Raw genomic sequence first — 24,265 nt, 5'->3', positions numbered from 1 at the left:
TCTCTACATAAACGAGCCACAGGTAAAGGTTTTTAAAATATTTAATAATAAATAATTAAAACACAAGACAATACTACTACACCACATAGATATCTAAGAGTTCAGAGATCACACAGAAACTTAAAATAATACAGAAGGATAGGTCTGGTGTCAAAGAAAAACACTTAATCTAACTTTCTAATCTTTAGCTAATCATAACAGAAAACACAGTGCTATAATCCTACTTACATACATAAAGCATAAGCAGTGCTTGGTTAGATGTCCAAGATCAAAATGCTTCCGTCTCGCACTCAACAATAGTTTTTAAACACTAACCAACAGCTCTCTAAGGCCCTCCCAAATTACATTCTTTTTGACACTTAGTCTGGAGTTCCCAAGACACAAACTGCATTATTTAGAAAGCTAGCACCTGCTGCTCAGGAGACTACAACAATAAAAGGCATTTCACATATACACTCCAGCTGAAACCAGAGCAATAAAGCACCTTCCACATATAAATTCTGGCCCTTAACTTTAACTTTAAAACAATGGGCCTGAAACCTTCATCCAGACACACTGGAGCTGACTTGTAAACATCAAAGAGATTCATAAGATCTTTTCATCTTCAAAAGACACATTTGAAATGCTTGGCTTGGTTTTCCTTACAGCAGATGGCAATGTTGCAACAATCTTGAAGTTCACATTTTACAGTGTTTTCTTTCATTTTAAAACACAAGTGTCTGAAATTCTCCAGGTGCAACTAACACTAGCTAAGACTGCAATCCAAATTGTAGCTTGTTACAGATCCCTCACCATACACCAAGATTCTCACTACACCTTTCTAAATGTACTGGAAAATATTAAGATAGAACCAAACACCTTAATACTGGGTGATTTTAACTACCCTGCCATTAACTGGGAAAACTACTCATGTTCCAACACCTTTGCCCAACGGTTCTTGGAATTCATAAATTCCAATGCCCTGGATCAGCTAATCCATAGTCCTACCAGGGGCTCCAATATTCTAGACCTGGTCATTACCAACATGGAAAATCAATGCTCCACACCTATGGTCACCCCCTCGTTAGTCAGGTCTGACCATAAGCTAATCACCCTTAACATCCACATCCCACCCCCACCCCCCAGTAAGGAAACCTCCATAAAAACTTCTCCAAAGACAACTTCATGCTACTCAAGTCAGAAGTGACAAACTTCATGACACCCATGCAGACGGGAACTGAAAGTTCAACTGCTGAATCCTACACTAAGGCACTGTACGAGCACATCCACTCATGCATGAATCGTGCCATCCCAAATAGAACCAAGATGCTCTCACCCAAAAAAAGGAAGCCAATCTGGTGGTGCCCTACCATAAACAAACTTTACAACAAAAGGAAGAAACTGTTGCAGAAAAGAAGAAAATCTCAAGATGCAAAAAACTCCCTTACCAGCCTCAGTAAGAAACTGAGATCCCTCATAAAATCCTCCAAAGCTAGTTACGAAAATAAAATTGCCAAAGATTCCAAAGACAACCACAAGGCATTCTATAATTTTGTCAAGAATCTAAATGGCAATGCTCAGATCTGCTCTGAGGTAAAACATTATGGCATTAAATATACTGATCCCAAGGATATTGCCAATATCCTGGCAGATCGATTCAGTGCCAACTTCACCCCCTAAAGGGCCCATCTCAATACCGGAAGATTGCCAAATTCTGGTAATAACAGCCACACAGGTAAAAAACACACTCTCCAAAGCTAAGAATACAGCATCCATGGGACCAGATGACATCCCAGGCTGTGTACTACATGAACTACAATATGAACTGGCACCTCACCTAAGTGTCATTTTTAATCATAGCCTCATCTCAGGTTTCATACCCACTGAGTGGCACAGAGCTACAGTTATCCACTCCACAAGGGGGGATCCACCTTGGATCCTGGAAACTACCGTCCCATCAGTCTGACAAGCTTTATCTGCAAGGCCATGGAGCGTATTATCATGGAACTTATAAACAAAGACATTGGCAACCTTCAAACACTGGACCCCACCCAGTTTGGGTTCGTGAAGGGCCGATCTTGTCTCCTGAACCTGATTGACTTCTTTGAATCAGTCTCCAGAGCCATGGACAAGGGTAAGGTGGCCCACACAGCCTATCTAGACCTTGCCAAGGCCTTTGACACCATCCCCCACTCTGGAATCATAGATAAACTTACTAAGCTGGGCATTAATCCTTACGTCACCCAATGGGTTGCTAACTGGCTTACTGATAGAGCCCACACTGTAAAAGTAGCTGACTCCAAATCCAGCTTCAGACAAGTGACAAGTGGAGTACCTCAGGGTTCAGTCCTGGGACCGCTCTTGCTTGGCATCTACTTCTCTGAAGTACAGGCCAACACTAAGGGACTCTGGCTAACAAAGTTCACAGATGACTGCAAACTGGGAGCCATTATTGAATCCCCAAATGATGTGGATACTCTACAAAAGGGCCTTACAGAAACAGATGCTTGGTGCCAGAGCCATGGGCTCAAGCTCAATGCCAAGAAATGTATAGTTATCCCCTTTGGGAAAAAACATGTATCTGTGAATTACCATATAGGTGGCAGTACACTAAACACCGAAAGTGTGATAAGAGACTTAGGGACACAAGTGGGCAGTGGTCTCACCTTCGATAACCACATCGCCACAACAGTCAGGAAATCCTTCTATGTGGCACACCTCATCACTAAGGGCTTTTCATCCAGAAAAAAGGAGGTCATTGTCCCACTGTACGCATCCCTCATTAGACCCATTATAGAATACAACACCTGTTTGGTATGTACCTCTCAAGACATCTGCAACAACTGGAAAGGCCGCAGAAATACCTCACTAAAAGAATCACAGGCCTAAAGCAGATGCCCTATGCTGACCGCCTTAAAAAACTCCAGCTATATTCTGTCGCATATCGTCTACTCAGAGGCGATCTCTGTTTAACATACAAGGCCATGTCAAACCCAGAGCTGTTGGACATGCTACACTTAAAGAAATCCCAATCCCTCAGAGCAACACGCTCCAGGGATCTAAACCTTGTCATCACAATAAACAAAACATGCTTGAGGGATAGGTTCCTGACCCAGAGACTCCTCAGACTCTGGAATAGATTGCCCATACATGTCAAGCAAAGTGCCTCTTTGGCCCTCTTCAAAAGGAACCTTGACGATTGGATGGGAGAAAAGAAATTCACCCCAGGGATCACGTCAGTTGCCCTGCTAGACAGGGATCCAGGGAAGTAAATAGTGTGGGAAGAAATAGCCAGGGAATTGTTATGGCTAGGCTTGTATAGGCCCTAGGGCTGATAGCCTAGTACCAACTTATGAACCTATGAACAAGCCTGTATTTTACGTTTATTTATACAATTGATAGAATTATGTATCAAATTCTATTTGGCTAGGCCGGCAGCCTTCGCCCATCTTCCTCCAATCTTCACAGTCCCCTTTGGGGAAAAAACATGTACCTGTGAACTACCACATAGGTAGCAGTACACTAAACACTGAAAGTGTGATAAGAGACCTAGAGACACAGGTGGACAGTGGTCTCACCTTTGATAACCACATAGCCACAACAGTTAGAAAATCCTTCTACGTGGCACACCTCATCACTAAGGGCTTTTCATCCAGAAAAAAAGAGGTCATTGTCCCTCTGTACTCATCCCTCATTAGACCCATTATAAAATACAATGCCCCATTTGGTATGTACCTCACAAGACATCTGCAACAACTAGAAAGGCTGCAGAAATACCTGACAAAACAAATCACAGGCCTAAAGCAGATGCCTTATGCTGACCATCTGAAGAAACATCAGCTGTACTCTGTCGCATATCGCCTACTCAGAGGCGATCTCTGCCTAACATACAAGGCCATGTCAAACCCAGAGTTGTTGGACATGCTACACTTAAAGAAATCCCAATCCCTCCAAGTCACACGCTCCAGAGATCTTAACCTTGTCATCACAATGAATAAAACATGCTGGAGGGATAGTTTCCTGACCCAGAGACTCCCCATACTCTGGAATAGACTGCCCATACATGTCAGACAGAGCACCTCAATGGCCCTCTTCAAGAGGAACCCTGACGATTGGATGGGAAATAGGAAATTCACCCCGGGGATCACATCAGTAGCCCTGCTAGACGGGGGTCCAGGAAAGTAAATATTTGTGGGAAGCAATCGCCAGGGAATTGTTATGGTTAGGCTTGTCTAGGCCCTAGGGCCGATAGCCTAGTACCTACCTATGAACCTATTGCTGTCAATTAACCTTAACTCATTCACTCCAATGAAGCTCAGGAAGTTTGCACTGTAACTTCCAATTGGTGGAGCCTAAGCCTTTTGACAGAATCAAATTATGTCAACACATTTCAAAAAATGTTCATATTTCTGGAACCATAGAAGTTATGAAAGAAGTATAAATGACAAACTCTTCAGCAAAAACTATTTTTATAGTGGTAGTATTCTTTAGGTTCTAGGTCATAAACCAAATTTTTTAAGTCACAGTAAACACACTATTACAATTTGTAATATTTTGTAAACAACTTACAATATCTCAGCACCCACTCAAGTTATAGACATACTGTCAGCAGTATTTTATTCACCTAGCTGAGAGCTTTCATATGAGGCTAGGAGGAATGACTGTGTTACTTGGTTGTTAAGATATTGAGAAAAATGTAAAAATTATATCTATATAAATTAATATCACAAAAACAACAGTTAATATCTATTTACCTGCACTAGACAGAGGTCACATATTAATGCAGTTGAGTTTGCCATTGTGTAAGATTTAAGATAACTCTTTTAAAACCTTGCACATAGCATGGTTTTTGGAATTACTGATGCAAATATGAACAAGCAATATTTGACACCTAGAGGCATCAGTAGGAGTTAACTGTAAATGCACCTGGAAACGTATATAAATACATAAATAAATACATAAATACACAAATAAAATTAAATTAAAATAAAATAAAAAGAGAGTCCAAAACAAACTAAACAGCAACTATATCCAAAAAATAAATACAAGTGGCAACTGAGACAAAGAGGAAGGCTTATTAAACCAAACTAGTTAGTACTTTCATCTTTTTACAACTCACAAAAACTTCATCCATTACAGTTTAACATGCTTAATCATTTAATTCAGTAAACTATATTAAGTGTTCTCTTTTGAATCAGTTGCCGTATTTTAGTCACTATGCTATGCATGCCATGGGATATTTATATCAGATATGAACCTTTGCACATGTCCAAAGACATGTACAAATAACAAACTCACGCTCTCTAACTGCCACTTCTGAGTTAATTTCAATTTATCGACCTCTACATCAGTTCCCCTGCAGAAAGGTGTCTCTCAAGGACTTGTTCTAGCATCTTTCCTCTTTTCTATATAAATTAACAAACTTGCTTTTGACTTACCCCATCTTCCTCTCCTGCTTCATACTGAGAACATAGTCATGTTCCACTCCAACCGTTCTGTCTCTTCTCTTGAACTTGAACTTCATGCTGATTTTCACGCCCTTATTCAATGGGGTCAGTGGTAAACAATTACTGCTAAATCCTCTACAACAAAAACAATGGTTTGGGGCTCTAGGCAAAACCCCACTTCTTTCTCCAGACCTCTAAAACTCCTCAAAAATCTTAATAACACTACTGAAAATGTCACTTCATTCAAATACCTAGGGGTTTGGTTTGACCACTTCCTAAATTTCCAACTTTACCTGCACTGCACTACAAAAATACACAAACACAAAATCACTCTCTCCTCCGATTCTAGGCTAATAGGATCTCCCCTTTTCTATCCAAACCTTTTAAAAATGTCATAGGTAAAGGTATCTTACTGGCTCAGCTAGAATACTGTCTCCCACTAATTGCTGCAGCTTCTAAAAGAAATGCATCCAACATTCAGTCCATTTCAAATGCCATCTGCAGATTCATTGTTCTCTCCCCAAGAAATGAACACCACTGCAAAACCAGTGAAAATGCTGACTACCTGTGAAACACCATCCTGACTTTCTGTGTGCCTCTCAACTATTTAAACATATCAAGAATTACACTTTCCTTCTACTAGCTTCCATACTACTCAGAGATGTACCAACATACAACCTTGGGCATCTTAACCAGACATGTTCTCACCTCCAAACCCCTCAAACTAGGCTTTGCTGAACAGACCATGGTTCCTCAATCCTTGGCCTCAAACTGTGGGAATCTCTCCCTTCTTTTCTTAAAGATAATTTCTCTTACCCAATTTTCCATTCACAAATAAAAGCACATATCAACTCTTTAGGATAACTGTTATCTCTCTGGTCATATACTTAACCTCTCCCTTCTCTTTTTCGAACTATATACCTTCATCTGACTCTGTCTTTTATTATGATTCTTTCAGCATGCCAACTCTGATTTCCACTCAGTATATAATGTATGTACATATTGTTTTTTCACTCATTCTGTATATAATGTCATCAGACTTTCACATGGTTCTTAGAGTCTTTGTCTCCAACTCGTAAGTCTTCAGGGGTTTATGCCAGTCTCTGCTGCTTCCTTTCCAGCATTTTCTTTAAGTAAATTCTCAGGTAGCAGTAGTGTATTTGAAGTAAGTAACACATGTTTTTTGGTTTTCTTCCCATCAACAGTTAAACTGGTGAGAGACTGAGCTCATGAAATGGTGTAATCCTGTATTCCAGGACTTTGAGAAAACAATCACCATTCCTTTTGTTACTTTTGCTAGAAATCTTTCCTGCGAGACTTTGCACTATTTGGATAGCCCTTTCCACATTTTAGGGAGGAGAGGGTGGATTGGGTATTACATTCCTAAATTCTCACTCTTACACAAATCATCTGAGTTGCTCGCTTGTGTATTGTCACCATTGTTAGATAAAAGAACTTCAGATATCTTTTATCTTCAGAATTCAGACTTTATTGCACTGATCAGATTTGCAGTTCTTCTGTCAGTCAGCTTGATTATTTCACGAACTTGCAATAATAATGCAAACATGTGAGATACATGGCTCCTCTGAAGTGGAGCAAATCTGTACCCAGTAAACTTCATGGATGAACTAGGTATGCTGTCATTGCTTCATCAGGATTATTGTTATGGTACACAATCCAGATGACGTAATTCTACAGCGGTTGTCCTATCTGATCCAGCCCATTATCTTCATAAACGTCATGCACACTCCCTTAAAACAGTTGCACATTGCATTGCTTATCCAAGGTCTTGACAGCAACATGATTCATAATAAAGAAAACTTCTACAGTCCCAGCATGCATTTCTGAACTCATGGCAAGCCTTCTCTACACAAGTGGCACACACATGGGACAACAGCATTATTAGCCCTAATGCTTATTGGTTTTATTATACTCTAGCTGAAATCAGTATTTTCTAGGGTTTTTCTGATAAATACACCTACATGCACAGGTGATAACTTTCTCATAAAAATGTAGATAATTAAATGTTGACATATTTTGTTCTGACTAAATAATTAACATAAATATTACATTTCTGGATATAAATGCATACAGGAAAAAACAGCAACTGTTTTTCTACATTAAATACTTTCATCTCATGTAGAAAACAACTAAGATTTCTGCAGAACAATTCAAAATTATGTCTGCATGGTAAAATACAATTTTAAAAAGTCATGTGACAAATAAGGCCATGAATTAAATTAGTGCCCGTAAAACAAACATTTGTTTCATAATAACACTAAAATGTGATAATATTTACTGATGTGTTAGCATCATGTAAAAGCAGTATTAGAATGCATGCCAACAAAAAAAGAATGAATAATCCAGTGAACATGAGACAAACAAGGAAGAATGGAATACCACAGAAGCACAAAGGCACTCGCTGCTCCAGACAAGTATTCAAGTAATCACAGGAGAGAAACTGTTCCAGTTTTATTAAACAAAGCAAGTTAAAGTAAGCGCTTTCATCCTGTCTTTGCAAAACCTCATCAGATTGATCTTCCTTATGTGAACCATTATTTAAATGCTCTTACAACACGTGATATATCCTGCCAAAAAATGAGTTTATCAAAATCCCTTAAAAAATAGTACCATAAACTAAAAAACACAATTTTGTAAATGTGGATACAAAAGACTAAGATATAATAATGGAACTTTTTTTTCATACGCACAAACAAAAACCATTAAAGATCATTAAAAATCCCATTTTAGTCATTAAGTTTTAAAAATGAAAAAGTGTCAGGAGGCAGCTAATTGAGCAATGTTCATTTTGCCCCGGGTAACTGCATGCATTAAAATGCAGTTGCCAGTACAACTTCCTCTTTTCGAGTGTTAGTGCCCATGGTCCCTCTCCCTCATTCAAAGGTAGCTTTTCTATCCCTGTGAATTTTAAACTATGTCCAGGATTGTATTGGATATGTTTAAACAACACAATTATATTTTTTCCTTTTGTTATATCGTATATTCATATATGTGTTCTTTTATTTTCCTCTTGGTTTTTCCACTATAAAATCGTGGACATACTTGACATAAGGCAATGTAGATTACACCTGATACTTCAAAGTCAAATCTCCCTGTTAAGTTATATTTATTTCCATTCATTTCAAAAGTATTACCCATTTTTATGTCCTTGTAGTAGTTGCACCGGCCACATTTTTTCATGTAACCATCCCCCTTCCTACTATTGTATTTGCTGGATCCCTGTTTTAATATAGCCTTCAAAGTAGTACCCCTCCTGTATACTATGATGGGGTTTACCCCAATTTTGTCTTTTAATGTTTGATCCTCATTCAAAATCACCCAATTCTTTTTTATGATTGTCCTAATTATATCAGAATCCAAGTTAAATGTAGTAATGAGAGCATATCTTTAAATTACCTGGTTCACAATATTTGCCCTTTCATTGTTTGTAATAGCCATTCCAACCTGATTCTCGAGTTTGTGAATTTCATTAGATAAAATAGGAACAAAGTGTTTGTTATCCTTTTTGTTAATCACTTCATACATTAGATTACTAACAGTCTTCAGGTTATCCCTACCTTATGAACAGTTGTTACATTCCTCAGTAAAGTTCACATCCTGGGTGATTATACATGCAGCCCTTACAAATTGGCCCTTGACCACCACTCTTCTTGTGTTACTGGGTTTGCACTCTTGAAATGTAGGAGGATGTTAGAATAGGTACCTTTTTGGTGTATATGGGAGTTGTACCTTCTTTTAACTTGCTTTGTTTAATAAAACCTTTCAGAACAATTTCTATCCTGTGACTACCTGATTACTTGTCTGGAGTAGCGACTGCATTTGTGTGTCTATAGTATCCCCTTCTTCCAGGTTTGTCTCTTGTTCAGTGAATTATTAGTTTGTTTGTTTGTTTGCTGTTTGTGCTGGAGACCATAGCCACAGACACTGTAGCTGCTTCATAACTGCTATTTTCTGAATCGGACATGTGTAGTGTGGAAAAATCTGTTGGTGATTTAACTTTACTTGTACAACAGCTTACACAAAGACTGGAGAATTTGCCCATATCACAGCTTAACTTTGAAGCTCATGATACAAACAGAGTACTTAATGCACAACTTAATCACAGGGGTGGCTTTAACAACAGTTTGCATTCTAACAATACAACGGCAATAGTGAGTGGGGATAGAGTACAACCACCACTAGCACTCAGCAGCATTCCGGTCTTGAGTGAATGGCTCAAGTGAAATATGGAATGTAATAATCAGTCTTTGAAGAATTATGGTTCTCTTAATGAAAAACTTGCAAGGTTTGACTGTAAACTGCTGAAAGTTAAAAAACCTCAACTCAACAATGCATATTTTTTGGAATGCATTCGGACTGTGAGGGTACCTAAAGGCTTACATGTTTGGAGGTATCTTACGGGATTAAAAAACAACTCTGTACTACATAGAGATTTATTAACCATGTTTGACAGACATAGTTTGGAGTTTATGGAATTATTGATGAAACATAATTCCAAAGTCATAGACCAACTTACTACTAAATTAAACTCCTTGGATAATATAATTTGTTATACAAACAGCATAGGCATGAACATTTGAGAATTTTTAAAAGTACTGAGGTGAAAATTCAAGATAAGAAAAAGAGGAAGGTAAAAAAACTTAAACAAGATAGTCATGAATATGAGAATGGTATAGCCTATCCTAGTCTGCCTACATCGCAAGTATGGGGCAGTAAGAATTTTTCACGGAAGCACCAAACACACAACATGGTCAAGTAACAACCTTCCAACAAAATAATGACAATTTGGATGTCAACGGAACCCCAGACTTCACTTTCAGTAATGACATGAGTAGGGATACCTCTTTAGTGTCCCTAGGACAGAAACCTCTTCAGAGATCCAAAAGGCTAAAAGCAAGGAATACAGCCAACTAGTGGAGAGAAGACAATACACCCCCACCCCCACCCCCACCGAGGAACCAATGGAAAGACCAGAGAGGTGTCAACAAACAGCACAATCAGGTTGGGAATACAGGGGCAGAGAAAGTAGAACCAGATCTGAATACTGATGATCAGATGTTGAACAGTGAAAGTTTTTGTCATATTATTATGAACAGGGAGGAGGACTTTAAGATTTATACTTTTACTAATTTTAGTATCACTATGGAAAAAGCTGATTTTCTAGCAAAAGATATGTCCTTTGTTATATCTCAGCAAGCTAACATTGCTAATGTGTTGATCGATTTAAAACAATATACCAGAAAGTTACATTTTAACATCTTGTTTAATAACACTAACACTGGAAATTTGGATCTTAGGGTAGCCAGTACCTTTAAACCCCCCTGCATCCACTATTACGAATATATGAAAACATTTGTGAAGTTGATGTAATGCCCATGTTTAGTAAAAGAAAAATGGTGCACTATACTAATATTTTTCAGTCAGATATAATATTTTTGAATGAAATTAGGAAGAGTGGATGTAGGTTCATGAAACCTGACAAGGGGGGGGGGACTGGTCATCATGTACCACGATGATTATGTTGAATGACTGCTGAATATTTTACATAAGGACATGTATAATACTGTATCAAAAAATGAGTTTAATAAAGCATATAGGAATATCAATATTCAAATTAAGGGCATGTGTATAGACAAAATAATAGACACTGATGAATTTAATTTTCTACATATGGTTTCCCCTATGACACCCACCATCTTTGGAGTTCCCAAGATTCATAAGAACATCTATGATCCACTTATGAAACCTACAGTAGATTTTTATTTATTTATTTATTTGACATTTGTTTACCAGGACTGTCCGACTGGACAACAGGTGTGCCTTTTCATAAAGTCATGGGGAGAAAAGCTTCACATGTTACAGAGTATTTTAATAACAATAGTTAAAAAGTTTGACAATGCTAACAATAGTTATATAATTAACAATAGTTTAGACAGTTTGAGCAGTTGTTATCCAAAAATTCAAAGTAAAAATAGTTAGCAGGGTTTAACATTGTTTAACAGTAGCTTTAAGAATTAGCAATAGTTAAAATACTTTGACAAGTTGTTAGCAGGAAATTGTTCTCAAAAACAGCAGTTAAGCATAGGAATACTATATATACAATCAACTTAATAGAGATGAGATTGTACTAGATATTTACATTGTGTTAAATCTGCCTAGGGGTGTAGTAGAAGACAGTGGAAATGTGTTTAGTAAGGGGGGGGCACTGGAGTAGTAGGCTGGAGAAGATAGGTTCAGGGAGGGTCGTTGCAAACTAAGGGTAATGCTGCTCAATGCCAGAAGTCTCAACCTCAAGATGCATGCACTCAAGGCCCTTCTCAGTATGGAGAACATTGATGTCTGTGCTGTGACTGAAACCTGGTTCAAGGCTCCCGAGAGCACCCCGGCACTATCAGGTTTTACCTCATATCATGCATTCCGGCCCCAAAATCCGGACAACACCAAGAAAGGAGGGGGGGTGTCTATATTCATCAAGGACACCCACACCTCCAGGTTGGTGGCAACGCACGATGCATCGGAGACTATCCAGGTGCAATTAACCATAGGCAAGACTGCTCTGCAATTTGTAGCATGTTACAGGCCACCCTCTCAATCTCAGGAACCTCACATAGCTTTCCTGAAAACACTGGAGGGGATAAATGTATCTCCAAACACCATCATACTAGGTGATTTCAACTACCCGAATATAGACTGGGATCACTACTCAAGCCCCAACACTCTAGCCCAAAGGTTCCTAGAGTTCATAAACTCAAATGCCATGGAACAACTAGTCACCATCCCCACAAGAGGAGAAAACATACTAGATCTCATCATCACGAACATGGGGTCACAATGTTCAACACCGGAAGTATACCCCTCACTGGTGAGATCAGACCATAAACTAAACTCACTGGAAGTCCACATCCCGCCCCCACCTGAGATAAAAAAGACCACAGTGAAGAACTTCTCAAAAGCCGACTTCACACTTCTAAAGACTAGTGTGGTCTCTTTTAAGGCCCCCGAGCCTGCGGAAAGCATTACTCAGGCCGCTGAATCACTTACAAATGCCTTCTACCAGCACCTACAGGACTGCATGGATCAGGCAATCCCAAACAAAACAAAGACTCTTTGTACCAAAAGCAAGCATCCAGTCTGGTGGACCCCAGCCATAAACAAGCTCTACAACAAAAGGAGGAAGCTACTACAAGATAGAGCAAAATCCTTAAAAGGGAAAACACCCTTGATCATTATAAGTAAAAAACTAAGATCTCTCATAAAATCATCCAAGGCAAATTTTGAGAGAAAAGTCGCTAAGGACTCAAAGGACAATCATAAGGCCTTCTTTAGCTATGTTAGAAACCTGGGAGGAAACTCCCAGATATGCTCAGAATTAGTTCAAAATGATGTAAAAATTACTGAACCTACAGACATTGCCAACATACTGGCTGACAGGTTCAGTGCAAACTTCTCCCCCCCCCCCCCCCCTAAAAGGTGGGATATCTATACCAGAGAATTATAGCCCCCCAAACATCTCTAACGCTCAGGTGAGAACTGCTCTCTCCAAGGCAAAAAACACAGCATCCATGGGACCAGATGGTGTCCCCGGATGTGTGCTCCACGAACTCAATGAGGAATTAAACCCGCAGTTAGGGCAGCTGTTTAATCTTAGCCTCACCTCAGGATACGTGCCTAAGGAGTGGCATACGGCAACTGTGGTCCCACTTCACAAAGGCGGTGCCTCCACCGACCCTGGAAATTCCCGTCCCATCAGCTTGACAAGCTTGATCTGCAAAGCTATGGAGAGGATCATAATGGAACTCATATATAAAGACATAGGAGACTTGCAGACTTTGGATCCGACCCAGTTTGGCTTTGTCAAAGGCAGATCATGCCTTTTAAACTTGGTTGACTTTTTCGAAACAGTCACCAAGGCCATTGATGATGGAAAGGCAGTCCACACAGCCTACCTCGACCTGGCAAAGGCTTTCGACACAATACCCCACTCAGGTATCATTGAAAAACTCATCAGCTTAAAGGTAAACCCATACGTCACAAGATGGGTTGCAAACTGGCTAAGTGACAGAACCCACAGGGTCAGAGTTGCTGGTGCCATGTCAGACTCAAAGCCTGTCACAAGTGGTGCCCCACAGGGCTCAGTCCTGGGCCCTCTCCTGTTCGGCATCTACTTTTCAGAAGTACAAGCAAACACAGGAGGATTATGGCTGACAAAATTTGCAGATGACTGCAAACTGGGCGCCATAGTTGAGAACACATCTGACACAGATATCCTTCAGAAGGGTCTTATAGAAACGGATAACTGGTGCCAGAGCCATGGCCTAAAGTTAAACACCAAAAAATGCATAGTCATACCCTTTGGGAAAAACAAGGTTACCCCTAGCTACCATATAGGCGGCAACCCACTAAGCACAGAAGAGGTTATCAGGGATCTGGGGACCCAGGTTGACAGTAACCTTTCGTTTGACACTCATGTTGCCAAAGTAGTTAGGAAGACCTTCTACATTGCCCACCTGACCATGAAGGGATTCACATCTAGATCAAGGGAAGTCATCGTCCCCCTGTACTCATCACTCATCAGACCAATGATTGAGTACAATGCCCCATTCGGAATGTATCTGACACGACACCTGCAGCAACTGGAAAGGCCCCAAAAGTTCCTCACCAAAAGGATAAAGGGTCTCAAAAATATGTCCTATGCTGCCCGACTGAAGGAACTTCAGCTCTATTCAGTCGCACGCCTGCTCAGAGGTGACCTGTGCCTGACATACAAGGCCATGTCCAACCCAGAATTGATGAACATGCTTCACCTCAAAAATTCTAGATCCCTCAGAACTACAAGGGCGGGAGACTTAAACCTTGACACGGTTATTAATAGGACATGCTGGAGGGACAGATTCATCACGCAGAGACTCCCTATGCTGTGGAACAAAATCCCGGTACATGTGAGGCAGAGCACCTCGCTGGCTTTGTTCAAGAGAAATCTTGACCAATGGATGGGAGATCGCAGATATACCCCAGGGATTACCTCAGTGTCACTGCTCGACAGAGGCACAGAAAAATAATGGGCATAGTATCCTCCAAACTAAAGGGGTGGCGAAAGCCACAAAACTCTGGGCTAGGCTTATAAATGCCCTTGGGCAGATAGCCCAGTATGAACCTATGAACCTATGAACATAGATGGTTTTCTTGAAGGTGTGATTTAAGGAGTTTTTGAATGTCGCAGTATGGTTTTGTAGCCTGAGTTGTGGGGGTGGTGTGTTCCATAATTTTGCAACTTCATAAGGGAATAGAGATTCCCCTGAGCTGTTTTTACATGGACTGACTTCTGCTAGGGCTTTGTTACTGGATAGTAGTTCCCTGCTGGTGCTGTGGTAGTTTAGTAGACCTGTTAAGGCAGGGGGTTTGTCTGGGTGGTACAGTATCTGATGGGCTAGGCCGAATTAGTGATTGTGAAGTAGGTTTGGAAATTCTAACCAGTGTAGCTTATGCAGGGCTTGACAGTGGTGTGAGTGTGATTTAGCGTTGGTTGCGAACCTAGCTATTCTGTTGCAACATGTTGATAGTTTGTTGATGTCGGTCTTATTGAGATTTGTTAATACTGGGGATGCATAAAGTAGGGTTGACAGGAAGTGAGTTCTAGCTTTGGGAGTTCTGGATTCTGAGGTTAGAAATGTGTTTCTACGATAGAAACAGCCTAGCTTTTTATGGACTATGGAGATGGTTATGTGTTTACTGCATTTAAGTTGGTGGTCAATTGTAATTCCAAGTACTTTGGCTTTGGGGACAGGCATTATGGGGATGTTACTGGCTGAGAGAATAGATAAGGTGGAGTCTATAGTCTTTGTTGGGCTGAATAGTATTAGCTGTGTTTTTTTTTGGGGGGGGTTAAGTATTAGCTGAGAATTGTTTAGCCAGTTTTTTATTTCAAAGAAGGATTCTTGGGCTTGGGCTTATAGCAGTTGGATGTTGAGTGCATTGCAGATGAGGGTAGTGTCATCTGCATATTGGATAATGTCGGCTTTTGTGGTTGTTAGGTGGAGTCAGTTTGTAAAGATATTGAATAAGAGGGGGCCAAGTATGGAACCTTGTGGAACGCCGCATTTGACTGGGAGTGGGGGGATAGGGAGTTGTGCCATTTAAAAGATTGAGAGTGATTGCCTAGGTAGCTACTGAACCATTGTAATGTAGAATTATCAAGGATGAGTTCGGATAGGGTGGTTAGTAATTTATTCTGGGAGACTGTGTCAAATGCTTTCAATAAATCTAGGAAGGTGGCAGAGACAAATTTACCTTGATTTCTGTATGTATTTATGGTATTGCTAATGCTAATGAGGACAGTGGCGGTGCTATGGCCAGGATGAAATCCATGTTGGATTTGGGAGAGTAGATTGTTAGAGAGTAGGTGGAAGAGGAGTTGGTGATGGATACATCTTTCTAGGATTTTTGAAAGTGGTGAAAGGTTTGTGATAGGATGGTAGTTGGATACATCAGTGGATGGGCCGCCCTTGTAAAGGGGAATGATGTATGAGGTTTTCCTTAAGGAAGGAACATGGTGTTTGTTGATGGATCTATTTATTAGTATAGATATTGGCTAAGCCATGGCCTGAGATGCAAGCTGGAGGAATTCGGCTGGGAGGTTGTCTGCAGTGAGAGTGGTTGGTTTGAGTTTGGTTAGTAGTTTTTAGATGGTTGATGTAGATACTGGTTTAAGTGAGAAAAGGGTACTATTTGTTTTGGTGTTGGTGGGGGGTGGGGGGGTTGTGTCATTTATAATTTAAGCATGGAGGAGGTAAAATAGTTGTTGAAGTTGGATGCTATGTCAAGATTGGTACCTTTTATGTTTGGTTGTGGTGTGGAGATTATATAACTAGTGCTTGTGCTAAATACCTGGACACAAAACTGAAACATCTACTGCAACATGAGACCATATAAGTATGAACTCCTGGGACTTTCATAATAAAGTCAAAGAGTTGGAATATCATTATTCTGATATTCTTGTTATAGTGGAAGTGAAAGATTTGTATACAGTCATTCCACATGACATAGGCACTCAGTGCTTCTGTGAATATTTGGTTAATAGGGGCATAGAACAAACTAAGATAAACTTATATGAATAACTTTTGACAACAGTTCTTAAGAGCAATTACATTTTGTTTGAAGGGAACTATTATTTGAAAAAAAGGGGGGTGGCTATGGGGTTTTCATGGGGTTCCCTTTTTGCGAACATAGTTATGGTTCAATGGGAGAACCAGTTTTTGTTCACAGAAAAATGTAAAAATCACAATAGGTTATATGTCCATTATTTGGATGATATCCTAATAGTTTAGAAGGACAAATTAGAAATTTCCCCTTTCATAGAATATATTAATAATAGTACCACTTTTCCGAAAATTTTCACATGAAATAGGCAATGAACATATAGCATATCTGGATGTTTTGTTAGAAAAAGATAGGCCAAACAAGAGATACATTACCGTATATACCAAAAAGCTACCTAATTTAACACCCTCCTACATTTCGAGAGTGCACACCTAGTAATACAAAAAAGAGCGGTGGTCAAGGGCCAGTTTGTAAGGGCTACACTTATGATCACCCAGGATGTGCACTTTATTGAGGAATGTAACAACTTAAAGAACATGTTCATAAGGAGGGGATATCCTGAGGACTTAATTAATAATCTAATGCATGAAATGATTAACAGAAGGGATAAAAAACACTTCCTTCCTATTTTATCTAATGAAATTCACAAAATGGAGCATCAGGGTGGAATGACTATTATGCTAGTCTAGTACCTTGCAACATACTAAATCACTGCCACTTGCTCACAAAATCAAGCGCTTGAACTCCCATTAGCCCAATCTCCCTTGTCTATGTAGTAGTCCCCACATCTAACCTTATAAAGGTATATATCATTGTACTAAAACCTAAACTCTAACCTTACAATGCCAATCCAGTTCCCAAGACAACTCTTCGCACCTTCCCCTAAACCTCCAGTCATCCTACCTAACTCTAAATTCTTTGAGCACTTACTAAATCTAAAACTCTAACCCCCAAACCTAAAATTTCCCTCTCACTCCTTAACCCTAAAATACCCTTCGTGCTCCCTAAACCTAAAACGTCCGTCTCACTCCTAAACTTTAAAATGCCCCTCCAGTTCCCTAAGCATACCCCCCCATTCCCTCCCTATAGCTGCTTGCCTGAACTGATATTCAAGTTCGAACATGACCAACAGCTTACACAAGCAACAAAGCGCAGTGGTTTTCGAGTGCTTGGGACATGAGCACTTGTAAAGCTTTCCCCAAAGAGGTTAATGTTTTGTTTTTTAAAGATCATGTATTTCTTGACTGCTACAGTAAGAATCTATGATTAAGATAAAGAAAGCACCTTCAAAAAAAATAGATCTTAAGGCACTTTGGAAAGTTTGCAAAGGATGCAATAGTTGCTCTACTGCTAGTAGAAGAGGGGAGAAGATGGAACAACACTGGCTTTCTCCTGTAGAAATCATATAAGAGGTGAAACATATGGAGTTTACTAGATCACCACTAAGTACTGCAGTACCTCAAACTGAGTAAATAAAGTGGTATAAAAGCAGTGGTCTTGGTCTTTAAGAAGTAAATTTCACTCAAAATAGGGAAAATACTTTAAATGTGAATAACTAAGCCATCTGCTAGAGCAAAGAGTTAGAATCCTGGTATGTTAGCTTGATTACACATATAACATTGTCCTAGAAAGACCTTCTCTAAGAAAGTCTGTTTTCTTGTGTAATAGAAGAGGGGAAACTTTCTCAAGCCTAGTTACAAGGAGTTTTATAAGAATTCTTACATTCAAATTTATAAGAGAGATGGGTGTGTAGAATTATGCCTTCCTTTCCTTCCTTTTAATCTGAAAGCTCCGTTCTAAATGTTATACATTACCAAGTCTCACTGATTAACTATAGGTAGCATGAGTATCAGACGCAGAAAAAAGAAGGGAAGTGAGTGAATTGTTTATTGTGGGAAGTTTGCTATGATTCAGACATCTGAACTCATCCCCAAAGTTTCCTTATGCTGTTTCCAAAAAAAGAATTCAATATGCATATTTGGTTGCTTACATCACAACCACATGTAGCAAAACTGTGCAACTCTGTTCTGAAAAATAATGTCAAAGAAGCCCGCAATATTTCTTTTACTCTTGTTTGTGAAGTGGTTGCTGGAAAAAAAACATACTGAAAAATCTGGAGAAAAACACAAATTACAAATAAAACCTGTCACTGTAGAATGACAATTATGGTCATTTGCAAGAATATTAATTTATATAGCAATAACCCATGCCTGGGTGTGGGTAATGCTGGATTTACCCATGGTTGGAGTGGTTTGGTCACGAGGGCGAAGCCCGAGTGCCCAAACAAAGACAACCGTGGGTAAATCCAGCATTACCCACACCCAGACGTGGGTTATTGCTATTATACAATGACATTATTTAAGAAAAAAAAATTTTTTTTTAAATAATGGCATTGTATAATGCCTCCTTGCTGCCCTTCTGCAGCTGTCTGGTATTCTGCGGCAGTTCTGATGTACTGAGCATGCGTATGCTTACGCAGTACCTCAGAGCTGAGGGCAGAAGCAACAGAGAAAGCAAGATCTCCGTTGCTTTTTACACACTGTCTCGCTATGTTAAAGGAGTTTAACATAGCGAGGCAGCTTTTAAAAAAGCAACGGAGAATCTTTGTTGCTTTTTTTAAAGCTGTCTCACTATGTTAAACCCATTTAACATAGCAAGACACCTTTAAAAAAGCAACGGAGATAAGAAGATCTCCATTACTTTTTTTAAAGCTTTCTCACTAAGCTAAACTCATTTAACATAGCGAGGCAGTGTAAAATAGAGTTATACTAATGGAAAAAGTCCGGGCAATCGGACCTTTTTCCATTACTATAACTCTGATTTACAACATGCACGCTAACCAATCAGCGTGCATGTTTTGGAATATTAATGGGGGGTCGTTGTATAATATAGCAATAACCCACACCTGGGTGTGGGTAATACTGGATTTACCCACGGTTGGTGTGGTTTAGTCACAAGAGTGAAGCCCGAGTGGCCAAACAGGCAACCGTGGGTAAATCCAGCATTACCCACACCCAGAAGTGGGTTATTGCTATTATACAATAACATTATTTAAGAAAAAAAATAATGGCATTGTATAATGCGTCCTTGCTGCCCTTCCGCAGCTGTCTGGTATTCTGTGGCAGTTTTGATGTACTGCGCATGCGTATGCTTATGCAGTACATCAGAGCTGTGGGCGGAAGCAACGGAGAAAGCAAGATCTCCGTTGCTTTTTACAAACTGTCTCGCTATGTTAAAGGAGGTTAACATAGCAAGACAGCTTTAAAAAATGCAATGGAGAATTACCGTTGCTTTTTTTAAAGCTGTCTCGTTATGTTAAACCCATTTAACATAGCGAGACACCTTTACAAAAAGCAACGGAGATAGGAAGATCTCCGTTACTTTTTTTAAAGCTGTCTCGCTATGTTAAACTTGTTTAACATAGCGAGACAGTGTGTAAAAAGCAACAGAGATCTTGCGTTCTCTGTTGCTGTAAAAAAAGAGTTATACTAATGGAAAAAGTCCGGGCGACTGGACCTTTTTCCATTACTATAACTCTGATTTACAATGTGCACGCTGACCAATCAGCATGCACGTTTTGGAATATTAATGGGGGGGGGTCATTGTATAACGGTTATTATACAATGAAAATCCATTTTTGTGACCCAAAGTTCTGAAAATGGGATTGTTAATTGTGATTTCTGATTATTACATTTATTATGTTTCAGTTTTAGTACATCTATGTATAAGTAAGTTTAAAACAAATTCTGAGCACATAACACCAACTGGCAGTTTTACAAGCATCAAACATTAAAGGAAATCCAAGTTATGGTACATGGGTGTTCTTGCCTAAAATGCCAAACTAAATTAAATCTCATGTTCTGCAAATGTGTGTTATTTTCTACAGAGAAATGGAAACTTATTGTTTTCACTTATTTGTAATAGTCTTACCCAGAGTTTAAAGACAACCATTGTTTTTACAGTATCATCTTAGTGTTTCAGTTTAAAAATGTATTTTCACAGTAGTAACATAAAATGATATTTTGGGCACCATTATAGAAATCGCATCTGTCATAGTGTGAAGTGGTAATTGAAGGCCCGTTAATGAACAGGAGTCAGCATTTCTGAGTTTCCAAGAAAAAAAGGACACCAGGTACCAACAAAACCCACACCAGATTCAAGGCACCTTGGAAAGGATAGGTCAGCAGCCAAGATGCATTCCAAACGTTTAATTCAGCCAAATAGAACACATAAAATATGAACGCATACACTTAACTTACAGCTTTTTAATTTCTACCATGTAGACTTCATCAGATGCAGTTTAACAAGTGAATATGCCTTATATACTATCCCTATCACTAGTTCACTCAAATAAACCATTCAATTATTCCAGATTTCTTAAAGAAACATTCTATTTGAACACACAAGTATATTGTTAAAAATATGTAGTTAAAAAATATGTATAAATAAATTTGTATTAAATGAATCCATGTTAAAACCACGTTAAAAATGTTTTCATTGCTACAATATCATACCTAGTATACTTAAACAAAAAAAAATTTCTTTAATTAAAATGAATAATAAAAATTATGCATATTTCTGAGTTTCTGATGTAGATTATAATGGCTGCACTCACATTATCTATGGAATTATATCTACATAATGTCAGTTTATACCTCTTGCAGAATTTGCATTTACTGAGCTTTGCAGCTCTGCCTTTTAGATGGAGTTTAGAAAAGAAAATACAAACTGATCATACCTTTGGGTTATAAAAAATGTTCACATCTAAGATCCATTTAAAAATCACATCAGTCCACATGTTTTTAATGGTACACAAAATAAGATTACATAGCAGCACACCATTGTATATAAGATTCTACAAGATATTTGGGATGCCTGTGTGATGATGTGAGGTATTGCCAGCTATGCCAGGAGAAGTAGGCAATGGATGTGCAACATATATTACACAGCTAGCTGGAATAAATTAAAGTATTATATGTTATTTGAACATTAAACTGATTTGTACAGCTGCTTGTGTTGAAGAATGTATTTGTGAAGCTGTTTGCCTTAAAAATGTATCAACAGTGTGCCCTGCTGGGCAGAAAAAAATTGTGCATGCATTATTGTAACTGCTTAAATGTATATATTGTAATAGAAAATACTGAAAGAGAAGAGGTTAACCTCAATACACCTGACTTTGAGAAATAGTAAGAAAATTAAATTACTGATCCCAGGCCATAAAGATGTTATCTCACAGTTTTGAATGAAGCCAGAGATACAATGTCTGTAAGAATAATGTCTTGTTAGTCTCTGTAGGAGGAGAAGAGGTTTGTAATTGTTTAATGACTTCCAGAAGCTGCACCAGATCTGAGCAAAGCTCTTATGTATCTATTATTGACATGTAGGTGCTAAATCCTGGAAGTTTCTAGCAATGGTGGGTTGCATGGGAACCAGAAGTCAGATGACCAGATGTGCATGATGTCATTCTGTACAAAAATAATATTTTAATATTAGAGGAGATGAAGTCTCAGCAGCAGTCTGTTTCTTGGAATCTGTCATAGAAGGATCCCTCACCTACTTCACCTTGCCTCGCCCTATTAAGTAAGTAAGAAGAATAATTCTCTAAATCAGCCAGGAAAATATAGTGAGAAAAGTCAAGTATTGTTTTTTTAATATTCCCTGTGACTGAAACTCTGGTGTTTACTGTAAATAGATACTTAGTATTTTTATGTTCATTTATTATTTATTATTAAATATATTTAAACTTTTAATTGTGGCTGGTCCTTTAGAAAGTATTTTAACCTTTGAGAGTACTTATATCTATTGGCAACACTATGGCCACTCCTGAAAGCCTGTCTGATCAACATTACCAATTTTATTCATATTAATTTCATTCAGTATAATTGGGTACCCTTGCAAGAGCCTTAGAGTAGCTGGCTTTGGGATGTCTGGTGGCAGGGTAACTACCTTATAGTCTGGGCAGTAGATGGAATAGCTAGTAAATGTGTGCCAGCCTTTCCTAGGTGTGTGTGTGTGTGTGTGTGTGTGTGTGTGTGTGTGTGTGTGTGTGTGTGTGTGTGTGTGTGTGTGTGTGTCAGGTACTTGCAGCAGGGACATGAAGCACTGGTTTCACAGAGAGGGTGCTGGGGGACTTTACTTGGACACTTGGCTGAGGTCTCAACCCTATAGCTGTACCAATGGGAAGTCTTACTGCGGACCAGGGGAGAGACAGATAGAGAAATCTGGAACCCTGACTGTGTTCCTTGTGTCTTCTTTAGGGAAGTTGTGCTTGATGCAGACAGGTCAGCATCTGGAAATCCTGAGTGTATCTATTTGTATTCCAAGTGAACATCCCTCTCCAGTGTCAATGGTTAGGATTCAGGCTCCTTGATTACAGGCCAAGAGTGGGGACATCAGAGCCTACATAAAGGCAGGACAGCTGTAACTAACTGAACCATGTTTAACTTTTTCAGTAGCAAGGCAGATGGCATTTGTCTGTTGTAGATTCTCTTAAACCAAAAGTACTGTATGCTACTAATAATTGTCTATTTAAAGCAGCAGTTGTATAGGTAGGGTTTCATTTAATGTAGCAGAAATCACAATAACAAGATTTTTATATAACAGGAAAGCATACAGTAAATATTTTGCACAGATATGCTTTTACTCACTGAGGAATATGAGGTTATTTTTTTGTGAAAAAAGTACATACATATAGTCTTTTGTGTTATGCAGGATAAAATGTCCACGCTTGTTACCTTGCAGAATGCTCAAATGCATTCTAACAAATAACTTCTAGCCACTTTCCTTCAAATGAAAGTTATCAGGCAGAAATGAAAATGTAAGGTTCATCCCATGTTACATTTTATCATTCCTAATTGTAACTCTCAGTGATGTAAACCAGACAAATATGAATACATAACTAGGGAAAGCTGGCAGTCAAAGACCTTTGGTTAAAGTGACATTCAGTGGGATGCACTCCAGCATTCAAAAAATATTTGTACCATCTAACCTTAACTATTTCATTTTTTCTCATTAAGAATTTACAAGTTTATAAACCTATGATTTCGGAAGGGTGGTGACTCATATTGCACCTTAAAATTAGAAATAATACATTGTTCCATCTCTCTTAAAGTGAAAAATTACACCATGCTGATAATTAGGTTCAGTCTCATAATATGTGTATGCATATATAACAACAGGAAAGTATGACAGAGGGATATATAAAGGTTGTTCCCCTGTAAACAGGTGCTCTGGTAAATTACATGACAACAACTTATAGTAGTTGACATTGCTGATATGCCTTTACATTAGCTACTACTATCTTATGGTATAACCATATTGCCTCTGAAGTGGCATCAGGAAGTTCTTAAGCAGATCTGCCCTTTTCTTAACCTAGAACTTCAATACTGCCTAATTCCTAAATGTCACCTTCCTCCCAGATGTTGAGTCTACACATCTAATCCTGGAAACTCATGAAGATTCCTTTCAGATATTTTGCCTTTCATTCATGCAAGGAGGGCATTCTCCATCGGAGACAAACTAGCATGTCAGTGGACCTAGTAACAGCTTTGGCAAACAGCTGGTCATAGATGGTAGTAGGCAGGTTTAGGCATGTATAAAGATTTGACAACTGGCTTGCCAGTAGAGAAAGAAAAAGCAAGTCATTCCTGAAAAATTCCATGAAACTAGATCATGTGAGCTTAAGTAGACATGCAGCTTCATTTACTTTAGTTTAAATCTGA

This window comes from Protopterus annectens, chromosome 2.part1 (assembly GCF_019279795.1).
Source record: "Protopterus annectens isolate FY-2018-M chromosome 2.part1, PAN1.0, whole genome shotgun sequence".
Taxonomy (NCBI): domain Eukaryota; kingdom Metazoa; phylum Chordata; order Ceratodontiformes; family Protopteridae; genus Protopterus; species Protopterus annectens.
Note: the sequence above shows the minus strand (reverse complement) of the source record.